Genomic DNA, 10153 nt, shown 5'->3' with positions numbered 1-10153 from the left:
ATGACCCTGGGATCATGATTTGAACTGAAGACAGACGCTCAACCACTGAGCCCCCAGGCACCCACCAGGTTTTCTTATCATGAATCGATGTTGTACTTTGTCCAATGCTTTTTCTGAATCTATAGAAATGATCATAAGGTATTTATCCTTTTTATTCTTGTTGTGACATACCATGTTGATTGTTCTGCACATATTGAACCACCTTGCATCCTGGGAATAAATTGCACTTGACTATGGTGTATTATTTTTTTAAAAGATTTTATTTATTCATGAGAGACGAGAGAGAGAGAGAGAGAGAGAGAGAGGCAGAGACACAGGCAGAGGGAGAAGCTGATGTGGGACTTGATCCCGGGTCTCCAGGATGAGGCCCTGGGCTGAAGGCGGCGCTAAACCACTGAACCACCCGGGCTGCCCATGGTGTATGATTTTTTTAATGTATTGTTGGATTCAGTTTGCTAAAATTTTTGGTTGGATTTTTACATCTATTTTCATGAAAGATATTGGTCTATAGTTCTTTTTTTGTGTGTGGTTTTTATCTGGTTTTGATATCAGAGTGATACTGGCCTCACAGAATGAATTTGAAAGTTTTCCTTCCTCTTTTATTTTTTGGAATAGTTTGAGAATACGTATTAACTCTTCTTTAAATGTTTGGTAGAAAAAAAATGTTTGGTAGAAGGGCGCTTGGGTGGCTCAATTGGTTAAGCAACTGCTATTTGCGTTTGGCTCAGGCATGATCTCGGGGTCCTGGCATCAGGCTCTTACATCAGACTCAGCAGGGAGTCTGCTTCTCTCTCTCCCTCTCCTCCTCCCCTCCCACTTGAGCTCTCTCTCTGAAATAAAATCTTTAAATGTTTGGTAGAGGGCACCTGGGTGACTCAGAGGTTGAGTGTCTGCCTTTGGCTCAGGTCATGATCCTGAGGTCTTGGGATTGAGTCCCACATCAGGCTCTTTGCATGGAGCCTGCTTCTCCCTCTGCCTATGTCTCTGCCTCTCTCCCTGTGTCTCTCATGAATTAATGAATAAAATCTGAAAAAAAAAAAAAGAAGTTTGGTAGAATTTGCCTGTGAAGCCGTCTGGTCCTGGACTTCTATTTCTGGGGAGTTTTTTGATTATTGATTCCATTTCATTGCTGGCAATTGGTCTGTTCAAATTTTCTATTTCTTTCTTCTTTAGTTTTAGAGAGTTATGTTTCTAGGAATTTATCCATTTCTTCTAAGTTGCCCATTTGTTGGCATATAGATTTTCATAATATTCTGTTAACAATTGTATTTCCTTGTTGTTGGTTATTATTTCTCCTCTTTCACTGGTGATTTTGGGTTCTCTCTCTCCCCTTTAATGAATCTGGCTAGAGGTTTATCAATTTTGTTAATCTTTTCATTTTTTTAAAAGATTCATTCATTCATTCATTCATTCATTCATTCATTCATTCATTCACAGAGAGCAAGAGAGAGGCAGAGACACAGGTAGAGGGAGAGAAGCAGGCTCCACACAGGAAGTGCGACTTGGGACCCGATCCAGGGTCTCCAGGATCACATCCCAGGCTGCAGGTGGTGCTAAACCGCTGAGCCACCAGGGCTGCCCTTGTTAATCTTTTCATAGAACACTTCCTGTTTCATTGATCAATTCTTTGTTTCTGTATCATTTATTCCTGCTCTAATCTTTATTATTTCCTTCTTTTTGCTGGGTTTAGGTTTTGCTTATTCTTTACCTACCTTCTTTATTTTATTTATTTATTTATTTGTTTGTTTGTTTATTTATTTTAAGATTTATTTATTCATTCATTCAGAGAGAGTGAAGAGAGAAGCAGAGACACAGGCAGAGGGAGAAGCAGCCTCCATGTAGGGAGCCCGATGTGGGACTCGATCCTGTGTCTCCAGGATCACACCCCAGGCTGCAGGTGGTGCTAAACCGCTGTGCCACCGGGGCTGCCCTACCTAGCTTCTTTAGATGTAAGGTTAGGTTATTTGCGATTTTTCTTGCTTCTTGAGGTAGGCCTATATGGCTATGAACTTCCTTCTTAGAACCACTTTTGCTGCATCCCAAAGTTTTTCGACTGTTGTGTTTTCATTTTCATTTGTTTCTATGTAATTTTTAATTTTTTCTTTGATTTCTAGGTTGACTCATTCATTGTTTAATAGCATGTTATTTAAACTCCATGTATATTTGTGGTCTTTCCTGATATTTTAAAAAAGGATTTATTTATTTATTCATGAGAGACAAGAGAGAGGAGAGAGAGAGAGAGGCAGAGCCACAGGCAAAGGGAGAAAAGTAGGCTCCATGCAGGGAGCCCGATGTGGGACTCCATCCCAGGACTCCAGGATCACACCCCGGGCTGAAGGCGGTGCTAAACCGCTGAGCCACCCAGGCATCCCTCCTGATTTTCTTTCTTGTAGTGAATGTCTAGTTTCATAGCATTTGGCCAGAAAAGATGTATTGTATGACTTAGATTTTTAAAAATTTGTTGAGACTTGTTTTGTGGCCTAATATGTGATCTATTCTGGAGAATGTTCATGTGCAGTTGAAAAGAATGTGTATTCTGTTTTAGGATGGAATGTTCTGAATATGTCTGTTAAATCCATTTGGTCCAGTGTGTCATTCAAAGTCACTGTTTCCTTGTTGGTTTTCTGTTTGACGATCTGTCCATCAATGTAAGTTATTATTATTTTATTACTATTGTTTTCTTTATGTTTGCTACTGTTTTATGTATTTGGGTGTTTCCATGTTGGGTTCATAGATATTTATTATACTGTACTCTTGTTGGATTGTTCCCTTTATTATTATATAGTGTCCTTCTTTGTCCCTTGTTGCATCTTTGTTTTAAAATCTACTTTGGAAAAAAAATCTACTTTGGGGGGGATCCCTGGGTGGCTCAGTGGTTTGGCACCTGACTTCAGCCTGGGGTGATCCTGGAGTCCCAGGATCGAGTCCCTTGCCAGGCTCCTTGCATGGAGCCTGCTTATCCCTCTCCTCCCCCCTCTTGCTCTCCCTCTTTCAAATAAATAAATAAATAAATAAATAAATAAATAAATAAATAAATAAATAAAATCTTTAAAAAAAATCTAGGGGTCCCTGGGTGTCTCAGTTGCTTAAGCATCGGACTCTTGATTTCAGGTCAGGTCATGATCTCAGGGTCATGAGATTGAGCCCTGAATCCAGATCCTATGCTGAGCATGGAACCTGGTTAAGATTCTCTCTCTCTCTTCTTCTGTTACTGCTACACACCACTCCACTCTCAGCTCGTGTGCGAGCGCTCTCTCTCTCCATCCCCACCCCCCGCCAAAAAAAAGAGAAAAGAAAATCTGTTGTTTTAGAAGAACAAAACAAGCCTCTTCAGCAAGGATTGGACCCATTCAGACTGGAGGAACCAGGGAAGCAGAAATTACCTACAAGAAGTTCAGATGCATCCAGTTTTAGGAATAACACAAATGTCTTCTTGTTTAGTTCTGTAAGGTTCCAAACGGACCATCTCAGCCTAAAACTGGTAATAAGCTGACAAACAAAGGCTCCAGGGTCCCATCTAGTTTGAACCGACTCTCCAGGAGGGTGCACCTGTTTACAGAACTCATGGAGCTGCTGCTCCAGCTCTGTCATGATTCTGCTCAGGACATGGATCTCTGGTCTTTATTTTTGTTTCAGCCCCTGCTGGGCTGATTTCTGCTTGGCCTTCCCAACTCTGCTGATAGGTTAACTTTGTGAGTTTTTTGTTTTTGTGGTTTTAGAGAGCACATGTGCTCACACAAGTAGTGGGGTGGCAGGAGGGTAAGGGATTGATGGAAAGGGAGAAAGAGGTCTTAAGCAGACTCCATGCTCAGCACAGAGCCTGACACAGCACTTGATCTCACGGCCCTGAGATTGAGCTGAGCTCATGTCCAGTCAGATGCTTAACCACGCTGAGCCACCCAGGCTCCCCTAACTGGATGTTTCTGTATTCGAATGACTTGGCTTCTGAACACTTCTTAGCTTTGACCTTCAGGCTTCAGCTCTGACCTTCCAAGCCCATCATGCCTCAGATTGGATGGGGCTCCATCCCCTCACCTTCAGCAGGTGTGTCTTTTGGTCTGAAACGAGTCTCTTACAGGCAGCATATAGATGGTAGTTTTTTTTTTTTTAATCCACCGTCACCCTATATCTTTTGATTGGAGCATTTAATCCATTTACATTCAAAGTAATTATTGATTGATATGTATTTATCACCATTTTGTTACTTGTTTCATGGTTGTTTTTGCAGTTTTTTGTTCCTTTCTTCCCTTGCTCTCTTCTCTTATGGTTAGTTGGCTTCATTTTAGTGATATAGTTGGATTTCTTTCTCTTTTTACTTTGCAGATCTGTCACTGGTTTTGGATTTGTGCTTGCCATTAGGTTTGTATATAACATTTTCTGTGTATAGCAGTCTATGTTAAATTGACGGTGGTTTAAATTTGAACCCATTCTTTACTCCCACCACTTTTTAGGCATATGCTGTTATATTTTACAAATTCTTTGATTTTTACAGAATTATTTTTACTGCTTTTGTGTTTTTTAGTTTTCATTCTTGCGAAAAGTAAGAAGAAAGCAAAAGACGAAAGAAGAAAAAAGTCTTAGTCTTCCACTTTCCTTTCCGAGTCCCCTTTAATATTTCTTATAGGGCTGTTTTAGTGGTGATGAACTCCTTTAGTTTTTGTTGGTCTGAGAAATTCTCTCTCTCCTTCTAATCTGAACGATAGCCTTGCCAGAGACAGTATTCTTGGCTGTAGATTTTCCCCTTTCAGCTCTTTGAATATATCACACCACTCCCTTCAGGCCTGCAAAGTTTCTAAGAAACCCACAGACAGGCTTAGGGATTTTCCCTTGTATGTAACTTTTTTTTTCCCTCTTGCTCCCTTAAAATTTTATCATTGCTTTTTGCCATTTTAATTACTATGTGTCTTGGTGTGGACATCCTTGTATTGAACTTTGGTGACAGATCTGTTTACTTCCCCAGATTAGGGAGATTTTTAGGGCTTTCTATATGTATCATGTCATCTGCAAATACACAATTTTACTTCTTCCTTTCTAATATAGACGCCTTTTCTTACCTAATTGCTCTAGCTAGGAATTCCAATACTATATTGAATCAAAGTCCCAAGAGTGGGCATCCTTGTCTTCTGATCTTTTAGGAAAAGCTTTTAGTTTTTTTATCAAGTATGATGTTAGCTGTGGGCTTATTATATATAGCCTTTATAATGTTGAAATATATTCCTTCTATACTTGCTTTGTTGAGAGTTTTTTAAAATCATAAATGGATATTGAATTTTGTCGAATGCTTTTTCTGCATTGAGATAATTATGTGATTATTTCCTCTGGCAAGGTGGTGTATCACATTGACCAATTTGTGAATATTGAACCCTGGATCCTTGTTTCTCTGGAATAAATCCCATTTGATCATGGTGTACAATCCTTTTAATGTATTTTTCAATTCACTTTCCTAATATTTTGTTGAGAATTTTTGCATGTTTGTTCATTAGAGATATTGGCCTGCAATTTTTTCTTCTGGCATCTTTTTTTTTTTTAAGACTTAGAGAGTGCACTCACACAGAGGGAGAGAGGGAGAAGCAGACTCCCCACTGAGCAGAGAGCCTGTTGTAGGGCTCAATCCCAGGACAGAGATCATAATTTGAACTGAAGGCAGACACTTAAATGACTGAGCCACTCGGGTACCTCATCTTGTGGCAATCTTGACTAGTTTTTTATCAGGGTAACACTGGCCCCATAAAATAAGTTTAGAAGAGTTCCTTCCTCTTCTATTTTTTGGAAGTTTGAGAATGAGAATTTGAGTTTGAGATTAGAAACTGCCAGGACTGAGCCATGATGAAATAGAAATCTGAACAAACTGTTTACTAGTAAGGATGTTGAATCAGTAATCAAAAACCTGGGATCCCTGGGTGGCGCAGCGGTTTAGCGCCTGCCTTTGGCCCAGGGCGCGATCCTGGAGACCCGGGATCGAATCCCACATCAGGCTCCCGGTGCATGGAGCCTGCTTCTCCCTCTGCCTATGCCTCTGCCTCTCTCTCTCTCTGTGACTATCATAAATAAATAAAAATTAAAAACAAAACAAAACAAAAACAAAAACCTTCAACCAAACAAAAGTCTAGGACCAGATGGCCTCACTGGTGAATTCTACCAAACACTCAAAGAATCATCTCAAACTCAAATTCTCAATCTTAAAGAAGGCTTTAACAAAGCAGAAATAAATGATTTTTTTTAAATAAATGATTTTCAGTCTGATGATCTATTGATAAAAGTGGGGCAATAAAGCCCTCTATTGTTACTGTATTGCTCTTTCTTCTTTTAGCTCTATTCAGATCATTTCATATGTTTCATACGTGGATATAATCCCTGATTTGCTTTTCTTGTTCTCAATATTTGGTTTTTGATAGTTTGATTATAATGCATCTCAGTGTGGTTCTGTTTATCTTGGGAGTTTGTTGAGGCTCTTGGATGTTGAGCTTGTTTCATTTACTTTGGGAAAATTTCAGGCAGTATTTAAGTATTCTTTTCCTTCTGAGACTCCGACATGTTATCTTAATGGTGTTCCACAGCACTAAGGCTCTGTTCACTTTTCTTCAACCGGTTTTTTTCCAGACTAACTTCCAGTATTTTAGTAAGTTTGATCCCCCCCCCCTTCATGCTCAAATCTGCCTTTTGAGTCCAAGTCAATTTTTAAATTTCCTTTGCACTTTTCAACTTCCTAAAATTTTAGGTTTATCTCTATTGACTTCTATTTTGTTCTGAAATCGTCTTGACTTTTCTCCACATCTTCCTTTAGTTTTTTTTTCCCCCCTTTAGTTCTTTAACCATTTTTAGATGGTTAAACTTTTAATTCATATGATTTGCAATCAGGTCTTTTTCAGAATTTTTTCTTTTGAATGGCTCATACTTCCCTATTTCCTAGTACACCTTTTTTTGTTGTTGTTGTTGTACAGTGGACATTAAACCTAATAAAAGTCCTAACTTTGGAAATCAGATTCTTTCCCAACCCCAGGACTCGCTGGGTTTTATTGTAATTATTTTAAAATACAGATTATATTTAGTTATAGGCTGTTTCTGTGCCAAAGGCCACCCTGAAGCATAAAGTCTTTGCAGGTCTTTTTTTTGAGTCCATGCCTTTCCCTGAACTCGTGTGGTCGCCTACTAATTTTCCCTTGAGAACGCAATTGTTTTTCAACATCCTAGTCTTGAATGATACCTTTTTGATACCTGGCCCCCAAAAGGCAAAGATGAGAAAAATGAAGGTGGCAGGGGGTGCCACCTCTTTACATCCATTGGAAGTCACTTCAGCCTGAAAAAGGGCTGGCAAACATGGGGGGAGGTGCAACAATGGAAGCCATTGTGCTTCCTTCTTTGTCTGCAGTCTTATCGGAAGCAGCAGAGAACAGAACCTTGTATTTGGAGGACAGGGTCTTTCTGGCCTATGCTGGCTCCTGCAACGTGTGCAGGCCGCTCCAGTAATGTGTGCACAGCTTCCTGTCCTACATATGGGGGTGGAGGATGGGTAGCTACTACTGTGCTAGGATCTGAAATGGAACAAAATTAACTGTTTACTATCCAGGTTTTCTGGAAGCTGCAAGCTGTCAACAGACTCCCGGACTTCTGTTACTTCAGATTGTCAGTGCAGTTGTTGCCTAGGTGGGGGCAGGTTCTTGGTGCTTCCTATTCTGCCCTCTTCCTAGAATCCTCAATGCTAATTTTATCCCTTTAGTAATGTTTCGGTGCAGTCCTGCAAGGAAATGGGGTCAGTTTGGGTTCAATCCACAATCTTAGCAAGAAGTCCATTATTTTTTTAAGGTTCTACTTCTTAAAAAAATATATTTTCAGAAGTCCCTGGGAAGCTTAGTTGGTTAAGCATCAGCATCCAGCTCTTGAACTCAGGGTCATGAATTCAAGTCCTGAGTTGGGCTCCACGCTGGGCACGAAGCCTACTTATATATGTATTTTTAATTTTATTTATTTTAGAAGATTTTTATTTATTCATGAGAGAGACACACACAGAGAGAGGCAGACACAGGTAGAGGAAGAAGCAGGCTCCATGCAAGGGAGCCCAACGTGGGACTCGATCCTGAGTCTCTGGGATCAGGCCCTGGACTGAAGGCAGTGCTAAACCGCTGAGCCACCCAGGTTGCCCTATATACGTATTTTTAAAATTTAAAAATTTAAAATTTACACCCAACATCAGGCTTGAACTCACCATCCAGAGATCAAGTCACATGCTCCACTGACTGAGCCAGCCAGGCATCCTTTCAAAGTGTACTTAGTTATTTTTAATTTTTATTTATTTTGTAAATTTAGTTAACATGTCCCTGGACATTCCTAACTTCATGAGAAGAACAGGGAAAGGGAAAAAACGAAAACTCTTGATTTTCACATAAAATTATATAGTATGAATTGGTTAGGGGAAAGCATGCTGTCAGCCACCTGTTCACTGAACTATCCTTCCCCTATCCTATCCACCCATCTATTCATTCACCCAAATATCCATCCATCCACCTACCCATCTGCCAATGTACCTACTTATCTACCCACCCACAGAAACATCAAGGCACTAAGTCCAGTTCTGGATACTTGAGATGCAAGGAAATCAGATTTGTTTATATTTTTGCAGATATCTGTCTACGGGGGGAGAGAAAAATAGAAATTCTCCACAAGACTCTGCTGTTGCTTGACAGATATGGCTCCCAAATCAAGACCTCAAGGTTTAGATTTGTTATCAAGCTGCCCCCTAGATTCTTCCTAAGTAGGCCAAAGACACCTCAAACTCCTCACATCCCAAGCTGAACCACCTTCTTTCCTTATGGCAACTTGTCCCTCTCCTGACGTCCCTTATGTTAGAGCTAGCCTGGCCTGTTTCTCCTCACATAAAGTGCTTTTCAATTTCCTTGTGGCTCCACCACTTGAGGTGTTCTGTGGCCCAGAAGATGCGGTTTATCTCAGTGACTCCTCCCCTTCACACTGTCCCAGCCCCAGGAAACCCTCCTTGACAGCCTTTCATGTAGACTCAAATCACAACTGTGCAAGATCACTCCTTTATCAGGTAACCTCTAATGACTTCCTAAAGACTAATTGTGCCTTGTCTATCAGATTTTAAGATCTCTCTGGCACTGTGTTCTGTCCATGGGGTGTGGATCTTCGCAGAGTGCTGGGTGCTCACAAGGCAGTGTCCACTTGCTGTTTGGTAGACTGCTCATATGAGGCACCACAGCAGCCTGGCAGACGTCTGAAAGTCTGCTAATCATGGAGAGAAGTCCTGGTGAAAGCCAATGTGCTGCAGATGTTTCCAAGGACTCCCAACACCAATCCCTACTGTAAGGCAACCTCTGGCAGCCACTTTCAAATCCCTTGTGACAAGCTTGCCCCTTAGCCACAGCTGACTAGAGCTACCAATAGAGCTTACAACAGCTGGAAGCCAAATCAACCAGACAAAAAGTTGAGAATCAGTGAAGCATACCACATACACCAACAAGAATTTGAATTAGGAAGTTTGAAGGTCTGAGCATTAAACAGCAGGAACAGAAGCTTCAAGGCCACAGAGCACCTTAAGAAAGCCAATCACAAGGAGACTGCAGTTCTAGAGGGCCAGGAAACTCCGGAAGTGGAAAGAGAAACCTAGAGAGCAGAAGGGCAGGCAGTGCCTTGGAGGAATACTTTCTAGCCCAGCTGCTCCAGTGTCCACAAGGCTGGACCAGCTGCTATCCCTGGGTCCTCCTACAGACTTGCGTGAGGTTCCCAATAATTCCGTTCTTATGTGACTCCTTGGAAAACCATCTCCTTCTCCACATCTAGTAGGAGTTCTTTAACAACAAACTTCAGTTATGACTTTTAACTACATCTGAAGATGCTTTTCTTCAATGTTTGAAGCCCCTGACCAAGAGGCCAGAACAGAAAAACCCTGTGTCCACTCAGGCTGTGAACCTCTAGGGACCCCTCCTGGGTGCTGATCTTTACCTAGATTCCACATGGGAGATTTGGTCTCGAGAATACAAAGTTCCATTACTCTTGGGTACTCAGCTTCTCTTGCCTCTGGGGTAGGGATTTGGGCCTGCACACTCTGATCTGGGACCCTGTGCTTTCAGAACAGCCAAGGCTGTTTGGGGACACCCAATGTTCTCAGGGTGAAAGCACATCCCTATCTTGACTGGTC

This window comes from Canis lupus, chromosome 8, assembly GCF_003254725.2.
Source record: "Canis lupus dingo isolate Sandy chromosome 8, ASM325472v2, whole genome shotgun sequence".
NCBI lineage: Eukaryota > Metazoa > Chordata > Mammalia > Carnivora > Canidae > Canis > Canis lupus.
This window is presented reverse-complemented; position numbering follows the sequence as displayed.